This window comes from Nomascus leucogenys, chromosome 5 (genome assembly GCF_006542625.1).
Source record: "Nomascus leucogenys isolate Asia chromosome 5, Asia_NLE_v1, whole genome shotgun sequence".
NCBI lineage: Eukaryota > Metazoa > Chordata > Mammalia > Primates > Hylobatidae > Nomascus > Nomascus leucogenys.
In genome coordinates, this window is record NC_044385.1 from 78,829,238 (window position 1) to 78,843,749 (window position 14,512).

General features: G+C 41.1%; 1 pseudogene; it reads left to right on the forward strand.

Annotated features, from left to right (window-relative positions):
- The first annotated feature begins 495 nt into the window (after nucleotides 1–495).
- Nucleotides 496–1,026, forward strand: LOC100607885 (annotated as a pseudogene).
- Nucleotides 1,027–14,512: the final 13,486 nt, after the last annotated feature.

Sequence of the window (14,512 nt, forward strand, 5' to 3'; positions counted from 1 at the left end):
ATGTCATCGGAGAGAATGGTGGGATGGAAAGGCTGTTAGTGTCTAAGAGTTTCATATCATTAGGGAGAAGCTACAAATAGTAAATCTAAGCATGAATAGCAAATTTAAACTTTATTCATTTGTCAAAATGTACAGCAACTACTAAAAAAAATAGAAATAGGATGTGTAATTTCCAAACCAATAAAGGGGGAAAAATCCCAATCCAATAAAAAAGACAAATGAAGGGAAAAAATAAATAACAAACCACATGGAAAGAGAAAGCACAAAACAAGCTGTCAGGAATAAATCCAGACACAACAGGGATCACAGTAAGTGTGTGAGTATGTCAAATGTTGGAGCGTGAGCCTTATGAAGGCAGGGATTGTAGTTGTTCACTGCTGAGTCCTTCAATTAATATTTGTTGAATGAATGAATGGATAGATGTTCTAAGATTTGATTTTCAACAATCCTGTTTAATAAACAGATCTTGGCTTTGCAGATGCTGCCGGGAGCCCCATACTATCAGCCATGGTCAACCCCACCATGTTCTTCAACATGGCTGTCAATGATGAGCCCTTGTGCCACGTCTCCTTTGAGCTGTTTGCAGACAAGTTTCCAAAGACAGCAGAAAACTTTCGTGCTCTGAGCACTGGAGAGAAAGGATTTGGTTACAAGTGTTTCTGCTTTTACAGAATTATTCCAGGGTTTATGTGGTTTATGTGTCAGGGCAGTGACTTCACACACCATAATGGCACTGGTGGCAAGTCCATCTATGGAGAGAAATTTGATGATGAGAACTTCATCCTGAAGCATACAGGCCCTGAACTGTCACATCCCCAAACCAATTACTTGTCCATGGCAAATGCTGGACCCAACACAAATGGTTCCCAGTTTTTCATCTGCACTGCCAAGACTCAATGGTTGGATGGCACGCATGTGGTCTTTGGCAAGGTGAAAGAAGGCATGAATATTGTGGAGGCCATGGAGCGCTTTGGATCTAGGAATGGCAAGACCAGCAAGAAGATCACCATTGTTGACTGTGGATAACTCTAATGAATTTGACTCGTGTTTTTTCTTTTTTCTTTTTTTTTTTTAGATGGAGTTTCGCTCCTGTTTCCCAGGCTAGCATACAATGGTGTCATCTCAGCTCACTGCAAGCTCCGCCTCTGGGTTCAAGTGATTCTCCTGCCTCAGCCTCCCGAATAGCTGGGATTATAGGCACGTGCCACCATGCCTGGCTAATTTTGTATTTTTAGTAGAGATGGGGTTTCACCATGTTGGCCAGGCTGGTCTCAAACTCCTAACCTCAGGTGATCCACCCGCCTCGGCCACCCAAAGTGCTGGGCATGCTGGGCCACCATGCCCAGCCAACTTGTGTTTTTTCTTAACCACCATGCCATTCCTTCTGTAGCTCAGGAGAGCACCCCTCCACCCCATTTGCTTATAGTATCCTAAAATCTTTGTGCTCTCGCTGCAGTTCCCTTTGGGTTCCATGTTTTCCTTATTCCTTTCCATGTCTAGCTGGATTGCAGAGTTAAGTTTATGGTTATGAAATAAAAAGTAAATAACATAATAACAACAACAACATCAACAAAAAAAAAACCACCAGATTTTTTTTTTTTTTTTTTGAGACAGTCTCACTCCACCCAGGCTGGAGTGCAGTGGCATAATCTCAGATCACTGCAACCTCTGCCCCTCTGCCTCCTGGGTTCAAGCAATTCTCCTGCCTCAGCCTCCCGAGTAGCTGGGACTACAGGCATGTGCCACCATGCCTGGCTAATTTATGTAGTTTTAGTAGAGATGGGGTTTAGCCATGTTGGCCAGGCTGGTCTCAAACTCCTGATCTCAGGTGATTCACCCACCTCGGACTCCCAAAGTGCTGGGATTACAGGTGTAAGCCACCATGCATGGCCTAAAAAACAGATCTAAATCAAATAAACAACCCACACATACCACATGCACACACATTAAGGTTGGAAATAAAGAGATGGGAAAATATTTCCCAGGAAAAGGTTGACAAAAAGAGTAAGTATGGTCATTTTGGCATGAGATGAAACAATGTCAAGGTCAAACACAAACCAAATCAAGAACAATATTTTATATAACCTGGCTAGGAAGTGCAAGCAAATCAACTGACAAATAGTTGGATCCTATGAGATAGGTCAGTAAGTGGCTAGGCACAAAATTAATCTCTACAAATTAATAGCTTCTCTATATACTAGAAATATCTAAGAAAACAAGAGGGATAAAAGATTCAAATCATATTCACAACAATAAAATGCTCAAAACACCAAGAATACTGATATGATAACCCTAACAAGAAATGGGCAAGAGCAATAATGAAAAAAACTATAAAATTATGATGACAACATTATTATAAAAGCCAAGAATTGAACCTTGAAAACAGAGAGACACACCCAAAATGGAATTACTCAACATTGTAAAGATGATAGTGCTCCCCAAGGCAGTCTTTGGAGTCACTGCCATCCAAATAAAATCCCCAGAATTTGGTAAACATACACTAAAATTAATCTGGGGGAGAGAAAGCATAAGAATAACTGGGAAACATTTTGATAAGCAGCGGAGGAGATGCTTGCCCTACCAGATATCAGAATATAGTCCTCAAGTTTAAGAATTAAACTTGTGCAAAAAGTGACAGATTAGTAATACAGAATAGAGGATCCAGAAACACAAATCAATTTATGGCACTTTAGTTTTTGATGAAAATGGCATTTCAGGTAGTGGGAGATGATGTTCAGAATGATGCTGGGAAAAGTACCTATTCATTTTGAAAAATAAAGTTGGAATTTAACCTTGTGCCAACACAAAAATAAATGGGTGAGGTATTAAAAAGCTAATCATAAAACCTAAACTTTAAAATATTGGAAAAATAGGAGATTTAAGAAAAATCATGCTGAAATGGAGAAAGCCTTCTTATATAAGACACAGATTAAAAAAATAGAAAAGAAAAAATGGGTAGATTTGACTGCACAAAACAAAACAAAACAAAACAAATCCAAGACACAAAAATTATCTGTGGGAGGAAGTATTTGCAAGATATAAAATACACAAAGGATTAATGTATATTATACTTAAAAAACTCTCATAAATCAACAGACAATCCAAAAAAAATGAACAAGGGACATGAATAAGCAATTCACAGTAGAAGAAATACAAAAGTCAATATATACGTGAAAAACACTCAACATTATTAATAAAAGAGAAATGCAAATTAAAATAAGAATGTGACATCAATTTTTATCCACGCTAAGATTGAACACAAATTTTAAATGATAGAAACCATTCAATAATATCACATATATATCAGTAAGCTTTTTGGTTGTAGGTAGCATAAACACATGATTTAAACTGCCTTGAAGAGTTAGTGAATTTGTTATTTGACATAACCAAATGTCTAGAGATATGGCCAGTTCCTGGTGTGGTACCTTCAGTGACTTATAATGACCTTTCTTTATTGCTCTGCCAAACTTCATCCTAAGGCTGTAATTCTTAGAGTGGCAAAAGGGTTAAGGCTGTTCCAGATACCACATCCAGTCCTGAAAAGTTTCACAAGAAGAGGGGATCTTTTCTCTTGTAACCCTTTTAGGAGTAAGGAAACCTTTCTAGAAGTTTCCCCAGGCACATTTCCCTTCATGGTTCATTAGCCCAGAATTGGGTCACATTTCCCTCCCTAAACCCATCTCTGGAAAGGGAAATGGGCTTATCCTTATCACGTGGATAAGAAGCCATCCACCATGACTGCTTTAACAAGGGCATGGGGAAATTGGTACTCTCACTCCTACTGAATTGGTTCAGCCCATCAGTATCTTCCAAAATTCAAAATTTGTACATTCTTTGAATTATCACTCCAAGGCATCTCTATAGCTGCAGAAATACTGGCATGTTGCATCAGAAACATTTACAAGGATATTCACCACAATGATGCTTATCTTAAAAATTGGATATCCTCTGAATATGCGTCTATAATGGAATGGTACATTCACACAGTGCGATATAAGCAGCAGTTTCAAAAACTCTTTAAGGCATAAGTGAAAAAATCAAGTTATAAAACTGTTACACTTATGTTATAAACACACTTAGAGATAACTATTTGTATACAAATGCATAGAGAAGGCACTCAAAGTATACATGCCTTACTTTCAAGGAGGAAAGTCAGGATGTGGGGTATGTAGATGATTCTTCTTATTTATTTGATTTTTTAGTCTTATCACAGTGGCTTAGGCCATAAAAACATTTATTGTATTGACATTTATGTATCTCACATAAAAGTCTGGAGGTAGGTGTTTCATTGTATGCATGTGTGGCAAGGCAGTGATATTACTAAAGACCCCAGCTCTTTTTATCTGCTCAGCCATTCTTAGCATATTGGATTAAACAAACATTTTTATTGATACACATATTTGTACATATTTATGGGGTATATGTGATATTTTGTCACATGCATAGACTGTGTAATGATCAAGTCGGGTATTTGGGGTGTCCATCATCTCCACTATTTATCATTTCTATATGTTGGGAACATTTCGAGTCCTCTCTTCTAGCTATTTTTAAATGGAATACATTGTTGTTAACTACAGTTGCCCACTCTGCTATCAAAGATCAGAACTTATTTTTTCTACCTAACTGTATATTATACTCATTAAGCATGTTGGCTTTTTACTCTTAGGTTTATTACAGAGAGTCCCAAACTTTCTGGTCTGTGGTACCCTTAGTGCCTCAGTGATTTTTTTTAATGGTGCCACTAGGCCAAAATAAATACCTAAAATTTATGTTTATTGGGTAATTATTAATAGACCCAAACAATTTAGTAGATATTCATGACCTAATAATTTAGTAGCCATTTGAAAAAAAAATACACACAAATTGAAAGACAAAGTATTATCATTTCATTGGTAAATAACTCTAATTACTTACTAATGGGATCCATAATTCTGATGGGCACTGTACAACTTCTTGAACTTTACTGCTATCCTCAACTCCCATTGCATTTTCATTTTTGCATAGTACTTTAAAAAAAACTACAACTGCTGGAAACCCCATTTCACAAAGATATGCTATCAAAAGGAATTTAGTGCAATCTAATATTGAAAGTATGAACTGTCTGGATCTAGCAGTTTTCATGATGCCTGATATGTTGATTATTACTGTTTTTAAAATTTTCCCAGGCAAATTTACATTGTGATGCCTCTGGAGTTCACTGTAGCATTCCAGGGTGCCTCGGTGCATGGTTTGGGAATTGCAGGTTTATCATCTTGTAGCTGCAAGATGGTTGTCTCAGCTCCAAGCATGCATCTCTGTACAACAATATTCATGGAGGAAGAAGGTACAAGCTTTCTTATTACTTCTTTCATTCCATTTCAAATTTATTGCAATAGAATTTCATGTAACAAAGTTTACCTATATTGAGTATATGGCCAGATAAGTTTTGACAAATGTATACGTCTGTATAATCTTCACTACAATCAAGATACAGAAGACTTTCATCACCCTAAGAAGTCCTTTTGAGCCCTTTTCCAGTCGATCTCCCCACCATGCCCCAGTGACTAGTGATCTGCTTTCTATCACTATAGATTAAATTGATCTTTTCTAGGTTTTCATAGAAATTGGACACAAAGTATGGACTCAGGTGCTGCATACTAATTCTGAGACTCATCTATGTGGTTGCATGTGTCGGTAGTTCACTCCTTTTCTTGCTGAGTAGTAGTCTGTTGTTTGACTATACCACCATTTGTCATCCATTCACCTGCAGGCAGACATTTGAGTTGTTTGCAGTTTAGGGCTGTGACATGGTTTAGCTCTGACCCCACACAAATCTCATCTTGAACTGTAGCTCCCCTAAACCCCACTGTCATGGGAGGGACCCAGTGGGAGGTAATTGAATCACCAGGGCAGGTTTTCCCATGTTGTTATCGTGATAGTAAATAAGTCTCAGGAGATCTGATGGTTTTATAAAGGGCAGCTCCCCTGCACACACTCTCTTGCCTGCCATCATGTAAGATGTGCCTTTGCTTCTCCTTTGCCTTCCATCATGATTGTGAGGCCTCCCCAGCCATGTGGAACTTTGAGTCCATTAAAACTCTTTTTCTTTACAAATTACCCAATCTCAGGTATTTCTTTATAGGAGTATTGAGAGGTGACAACGTGCTGGCAGCCCTCGCTCGCTCTCAGCACCTCCTTGGCCTCGACGTCCACTCTGGTGTCCGCTCTGGCCAGGCTTGAGGAGCCCTTCAGCCAGCAGCTGCACTGTGGGAGCGCCTCTCTGGGCTGGCTAAGGCTGGAGCCGGCTCCCTCTGCTTGCTGGGAGGTGTGGAGGAAGAGGCGTGGGTGGGAACCCCAGCTGTGCAGTGGTGCTCGAATTTCTGGTGGGCGAGGGCTCAGGGGCCCCCCACTCAGAGTGGCTGGCTGGTGCCGCTGGCCCTGGCAGTGAGGGGCTTAGCACCCGGGCCAGCAGCTGCAGAGGGGGCGCCGGGTCTCCCAGCACTGCCGGCCCGACCGCACCATGCTCGAATTCTCGCGGGGCCTCAGCTGCCTCCCTGTGGGGCAGGGTTCAGGACCTGCAGCCTGCCATGCCCGAGCACCCCCGTGGCGGGCTCCCGCACAGCCTGAGCCTCCCCGACGGGTGCCACCCCCTGCTCCACGGTGCCCGGTCCCATCTACTGCCCAATAGCTGAGGAGTGCAGGCGGGAGGCGCGGGACTGGCGGGCAGCTCCACCCGCAGCCCTGGTGCAGGATCCACTAGGGGAAGCCAGCTGGGCTCCTTGGTTGGGTGCAGACTTGGAGAACCTTTAGGTCTAGCTAAAGGATTTGTAAATACACCAATCAGCACTCTGTGTCTAGCTCAAGGTTTGTAAACGAACCAATCAGCACCCTGTCAAAACAGATCAATCAGCTCTCTGTAAAATGGACCAATCAGCAGGATGTGGGTGGGGCCAGATAAGGGAATAAAAGCAGGCTGCCCCAGCTAGCAGTGGCAACCCGCTTGGGTCCCCTTCCACAATGTGAAAGCTTTGTTCTTTAGCTCTTTGCAATAAATGCTCACTCTTTGGGTGCACATTGTCTTTATGAGCTGTAACACTCAGGAGCTTCACTCCTGAGGCCAGCAAGACCATGAACCCACCAGGACGAATCAACAGCTCTGGACGTGCCAGTTTAAGAGCTGTAACACTCGCTGGGAAGGTCTGCAGATTCAGTCCTGAAGCCAGCGAGACCATGAACCTACCAGAAGGAAGAAACTCAACACGTCTGAACATTAGAAGGAACAAACTCCGGACACACTATCATTAAGAACTGTAACACTCATCGCGAGGGTCCGCAGCTTCATTTTTGAAGTCAGACCAAGAACCCATCAATTCCGGACACAGTATGAAAAAGGACTAATACAGGCTGGTATGAGTAAAGCTGCCCTGAACACTCAGGGACAAGTGTTTGTGTGCATGTATGTTTTTATTTGTCTTGGATGATCTCTCTCTCTCTTTTTGTAGAGGGCAAAATTGTTTCTAGAATCTCCGTCCCAGACTTTCACTTATGTATCAATGGTCAGTCCTAGTCACTCTTTCATCTCCAAACCAATTACTAAAAAGGGAAATGGAGTCACATTGGAACAATCCCTTCACATCCTTTGGGGTTGGAGGATTGAGGTCCTCCCAGCAGCGAGTTGCCTTACCAACACAAGAAGAAGGAAGGAGTAATTCTTGGGTATACAGCCATCCGTGTCTGTCACATTACTTTACCCGTGAGTATTTTTACTACAGAATGTAGTAGTGGCATTATTTACATTTCACAGTGAAAGTCTTTTCACTGACATAAAGGTGCTTAAGCAGATCCATTGCCAACAGATATTCAACAATTGTTGTAGGAATAAGCAGAGAAAAGACAAACATAAAGTTGACAGAGAATTGCTCTGGGGAATATGATATGAGGGCACAAGCATCATATGGAGAGAATTTTGCCAACTGGCTGCCAGATGTGGGCCTGCCCTGGGCTGAGGCACAGCTGGTCTGCCCTACAGTAAATCAGATGTGGGAGGCAAGTGCCATCTGGCACATAAACTTGGCAGAGCCTGGAAAGAAAAGTGAACTCACGTGTGAAGCGCTTATTATTATGGATGAACATGAGCAGAGCCCTGGCACCAGCAGCAGGGCGAGCTGTCTCCTTCCCCTTGGGTCTTAGGTCTCATCTGCTGCTGCTGCCACAGCGTGGCCAGCCGAGGGACTCCCTGGCCCTCAGCACCTCTCTGGTCGAGGCTGACTGTGCTTTAGTTATGAGGAGCTAAGGAGTTTGGCCCTTTAATTTCAGCCCTCATTTAGCATTTCTCCCCTTTCTCACTTCTCCTTCCCTTGTACACTCTTCCTAAGAGTTTGTTTCCCCTCCTTGCTAAGCTTCTCAAGTGCAGGGACCAGATCTTGCATATTGTATTGGCTGTTTCTGCTCCTGGCATTCTGCCTTGCACAAAGTAGGTGCTCAACAAGGCATTGCAAAAATGTCTTCGCCACAGATAAAGACTAGAGGGAAGTATTGTGAAAGTGGTGTTTCCACCCTCCACTCTTTGCATCTATTTCCAAATATCTGTTGATTGGTAACATCTAAGAAGGATCACAGCAAATATTGTACATGTTTAGTGCACAATTCGGTTTGTTAACCTTGCCCTAAAAGATTCCGTTAACCACAATTCTGATATATCCACTACTAAGAATTGTAAAATGTTCGAGCTGAAAGGCACTCTAGAGGTGAGCATTTAAGAGGCCCAGATATTTGAAGGACTTGCACAAGGCCGTATTGGAAACAGAACAGTTATCTATAACCCACCTTATTCCTGCAAGAATTTAAACTGGGTTTTAAGGATAAGTAAAATATAAGCCAGCAAAATTACAATTAGGAACAAAAGAACATAACTTGAAAATGAGCTTGAGAGTAAGATCAAAATAGAAATATATACCAAAAAGTGTGCCTGCAACAGGTTAGCCTCAAACTTGGCTCTAAACATCTATATATCAAAACAGGAAAAGAAACCTGGTTACGTACAACATTCATGATGTGCATGAAAGTAAAACAGACCAATAGCTCCTAGAAGTCTAATCACTGTTGGTACCAGTACTTGACAGGCATCAGCCATAAAAAGAGCTCCGTGGGTGGCCGGGCACGGTGGCTCACGCCTGTAATCCCAGCACTTTGGGAGGCTGAGGTGGGTGGATCACGATGTCAGGAGATTGAGACCATCCTGGCTCACACGGTGAAACCCCGTCTCTACTAAAAATACAAAAAATTAGCCGGAGGTGGTGGCGGGCGCCTGTAGTCCCAGCTACTCCGGAGGCTGAGGCAGGAGAATGGCGTGAACCCGGGAGGCGGAGCTTGCAATGAGCCGAGATGGCGCCACTGCACTCCAGCCTGGGCGACAGAGGGAGACTCCGTCTCAAAAAAAAAAAAAAAAAAAAAGAGCTCCGTGGCTTATAACAAAGGTCCTCAACAATATCCCAGTGATGCACAGGAAAAGCATCCCTTAGTGCAGGGCTGGTAGCTGATGGCAACTCAGCAAAGCTCATTCTGAAAAAAGTACTCTATGTGGGCGTAGGGGAGAACTAAGAACCAAATCCAGGATTACCAGTGGAAGAAAAAAGTTTGCCAAATTGAGATGTGAAAGAATTGAACTCAGAATTCTGTGACATCAGGAGCACAATAATAATTATTGTTCTTAATTATGACCCAGAGGCACTGTAGGCTCCAAAGTATTTTCTGAATCATCTAAGAGATATTTTTTAAGTTCAATTTGGTTTCATATTAATTTAGCACTTAATTAGCTACTATCATCTGTTCTAGCTGTTATTTCATATGTTTGTTTTATTCCCTTCAATTAGATTGTCATTTTCTTGAGGGCTGGGGTCTACATATAGGGTAAGTGCCAACTTACTTAACAAATGTAACATGAATCCCCTAAAGTTGACTGTAGAGGTGAAATCTCTGCATGAGGAAGGACAGCTGGACTTTTTAGCCCTGATTCTTTTGAGCTCTTTGTGACTTTCTGTTTCTATCATGAAAATAGGAGGTGGTACTGCTTCCTCCACTAATACCATCTCTTATTCCAGTCCCTTAATATCCCATGGCAGATTTGAGACTAATTTTGAATATTAAATAACACCTTATAAAGAGGCCTAAAATAATAAGAGGAAAATAAATACAGCATGTGAAACTACAGAATCTAGCTTACAACAATTACCAACCATGACTAACATCAACATCAACAGGTACTGACAATATAATATAAGTATTTGGAACCCAGATCTGGAGCCAAACTACTTGGGTTCAAATCCTAACTCTACCATTTACTAGCTGTTTAACTTTGGACAGATTACTTAACCTCTCTGTGCCTCATTTTTCTCATCTTTAAAAAGATAATTGTAGTTATCTCACAGAGGTATTGTGAGGGTTAAATGAACACTTATCATAGTGCTTGAATATAGTAAATATGTATTGGCTATTAATATTGTAACTAGGCAATTTTTATAAGCCACACATTTTATATATAATTTTTGTTACTTTAATCTTCACATAATGCTCTACTTCAGTAGTTCTCAAATTTTTGGTTTGTAACACTCTTGAAAATTATTGAAAACTCCAAAGAACTTTTGTTTATGAATGTTTTATGTATATATATTTACTGTACTAAAATTAAAACTGTGAGATTCTTAAAAATATTAATAACTAATTTAAAATGATGAGCCCAATGCATATTAACAAAATAATATAATTACCACAAAAAATAAGTATCTTCAAAACAATTTTATGAGAAAGGGGCATTATTTTACATTTTTATAAATTTCTTTAATGTCTGGCTGAATAGAAGATAATTGGATTCTCATAATTGCTCCTGTATTCAAGTTGTTGCAATATGTTGTTTTGGCTTAAGTATATGAAGAAAATCCAGTATCATATAGACATGTAGTTGGAAGAGGGAAGAGTATTTTATCAGCCTTTCATTTAATTGTGGCCCTCTTTGTGATCCTCTATACCAAAACTTTACAAGTGGTAGTATTTTACAGGTTAGTGGCTCTGGAATCTGAAACCAGATCAATGAACTTTTCATCCCTTGTTACACTGGTCTGTCTTGCACTTTAAACAGATCATTTACCTATGCATGACTTTGTTACATCATCCACTGTCCACTGGGAAAATATTGATTCACTGAGTCATGTAGATCAACTAAATTTAGAAACATTCACATTTGTTAGTATCATTACCAGCAGAGAGCTCTGTCTTTTCTTTCTTTCTTTCTTTATCTCTCTCTCTCCCCCTCTCTCCCTCCCTCTCTCTCTCTTTCTCTTTCTCTCTTTCTTTTTGAGATTGGGTTTCGCCATGTTACCCAGGCTGGTCTCGAAATCCTAGGCTCAAGTGATCCCTTCGCCTTGGCCTCCCAGAGTGTTAGGATTACAGGTATGAGCCACTGTGCCCAGCTGAGCTAGTGCTTTTCCTTGAGACAACCATAGTGCTTCTGAACACAGCAGAAATGTTCTCTGCATACTGTCCATTTTGTCACACAGAATGTTAATGTTAAAAAGACATATACTCAATGGTTGAGATTTAATGAAAGTAATACTTATTACTGATTCATCAAGGTCATTCTTAAGGACATTTTTTCTGTAAGTGCAAGAAATCCAGTGATTAGTAGTGTGGCACTCTTATTTTGATTGGTGCTGGGGCACCAGTAGCAGTTTCACCCACTCTTTCTTTTGTATCATCAGAGCAAATGTCAACCCAGTGAAAAAGGCAAATAACATATTAGTAGTATTATGAAAATTGTTTTATCTTAGTGGACCTTCCAGAAGATTCTAAAGAATCTCCAGAAGTCCAATGATTGTACTTTGAGAAGCACTGCTTTAACCTTCTACCTCCTCAGGGTTACTGCAAGCCCATCCAGAATCTTTTACATCCAGACCTAATAGACTAAGAACTAGTCCCCTCTCTAATTTACCCAAAAGCCACTGTATTAGTTCTCACACTGCTCCAAAGATACGAGGAAAAAAATGCACCAATAATTTGCATAAAATTACCCGAGACTGGGTAATTCGTAAAGAAAAGAGGTTTAACTGACTCACAGCTCTGCATGCCCAGGGAAGCCTCAGGAAACTTACTATCATGGCAGTAAGGGGAAGCAGGCCCGGCCTACATGGCAGTAGGTGAGAGTGTGTAGGGCGCAAAGGGAGAAGATCTCCTTATGAAACCATCAGATCTCATGAGAACTCACTCACCATCATGAGAACAGCATGGGGGAAACCACCCCCATGATCCAATCACCTCCCACCAGGTCTCTCCCTCAACACCTAGGGATTACAATTCAAGATGAAATTTGGGTGGGGACACAAAGCCAAACCATATCAGCCATAATCTGAATTCCCCTTTTCTGTCTCTTCCTTAGATATTCGGTGCTTGAAAGGATAAGGCCTTTCAAAGTGAAAAGAGATCATGTTTACTCACAGGAGCATGGCCATATTAGACTGGGTGTGAACATCATATAGTCAACATCCATAAAGAGGTGCCTACAGGCAGTGCCAGGGAGGATGCTCATTTATGTTGTCAGCGCCCTCTTAGAGACAGATCCTGGCCTAGCGCCAAGCCTGTTGTAACATAAACGCTGCCCTGTAAGAGTTGTTCTTGTACTCTCTACATCAGCAAAATGGGAATGGTGGTGCCAACACTGAGGTGGTCTTTGGAGAAGAGATGGGCTTTCAGAGACATCATCTATCATCCCAGACCTTCATATGCTTCTCTCTGACGAGGATACCCATGTGCTCATATCTTCAGTCTGTGATCATGGCCACCATTCATATGCTGATCTTTATCCTATTCAGAGCAGTGCTCAGTTGGGGGTAGGAAGGTGGGGGAGAGAATGGGGGCAGTGTTATATTGCAAAATGAAGACTTATGGAAACCCTGGGCAAGATAATAAACGGAGTGATCTTTCAAAGCAGATTATTTTGTTGTAGTTGAAAATAAAAACAAATATATGACAAACACTTGTGTGCCCCACTAACCAAAATTGACAAATGCGAATGTTTTGTCATATTTATTGTAGATCTATTTAAATAAAAGAACTAAAATATTACAAGTAAGATTTTAGTCCCCTAAGCCTATATTATTTAAATATTCATTTCACATTTATTTTGAAGAATGGCAGAGTGCTGTGTGAGGAAAGTGCAGAGGAAGATAATCACCCTCTCCTCCTAGCAGTTCAGCTTTCCCCAAACTCGCCTGCCCACTCAGCAAACAAAAGCAACACAATTTATGATAGTTGCTCCTTGGAAGGCAGTTTAGCAGCCAACCTCCCCTCCACCCCAATGTGCCTGAGCCCCCCTTTCCAAAATGCCAGCCACACAGGACTCTTTCTGAGAGGAGTTCTGGAAATTATAATTTTCTGGATCTCGTTACATTTCATGGGGGTTTGGAAGCTCATTATAAATTGGTTTCCCATGCATCGTCTAGGCCTGCACATTCCTTTTGTCTGGTTGGAACTACTTAAGCCTAGCAATCCCCACACGGATGACTTGGTCAAGCAAATGGCAATTGTCTGTGTCTACAGCTTCAGGAGTAAGAGAGAGCACAAACAACCTAGTTTTGCTTTTTTTTTCCCTCCCCACATCTCCACAGCTACAGTAAATCAGATCGCCTGACATTTCTTTTTAGCTGCGTCTGAATCTAATGCCCTCAGCCTAGAAATTTCCGTTATATCAGCCAGTGCATGGCAAGAGCAATGGGCTTCTCTGATTAGTGAAGCTGAAGAGTAGAAATGAATCACAGCGCCTTTGTATTCTAGAACATGAGTCTGGGATGAATGAATGCGGGAAATTGGCCAAAACACAACCCCAGCGACTCAATTCTTAAATGATTTACCATGAACATAAGTCTGGGGACTTATGATGAATAAATATCTCCGTTTAATAAGCATTAAAGAACGAGGTAAGGTGGAAGGCTTAGGAAGGGGCTGGGAAGCCACCTGCTTCTGATAATCTCGAAATCTCAGTTTCCCTCTCCGTATGATGGACCGCTTATCCTCATCGGCTCTCCTAGGGCTATTGTGAGCAGTATATTTTAGAACTGACTGAAGGTGATTTGGAAAATACCTTACAACATATCAAAAGCAATTTCACTGGGGCAAGACTTGGGCTTTATACCATAAAAGGAGAAAATAACAGCCTTAGTCTCCCAGATCAGCTAAGCATCCAACCAGGGAAGCAGGAATTATTCTGGCTCTTTCAGAAAGTTGGAAGGAATTGAGGGGCTCTTACAAGCCAACTGGGATAAGAGCTAGAGTGCTAAGCTTTCTGTCATTTGAGAATCAGGTAAAGCAGGACAGGATCCTAGGAACATCTAGAGAGTGGAAGAAAAAATGCACCAATAATTTGCATAAAGTCATTGTACTAGTCAGGGTTCTCCAGAGAAACAGAACCAATAGGATACATATAGGTATATAAGAGGAGATTTATTATGAGAATTGGCTCATGTGATTATGGAGGTTGAGAAACTCC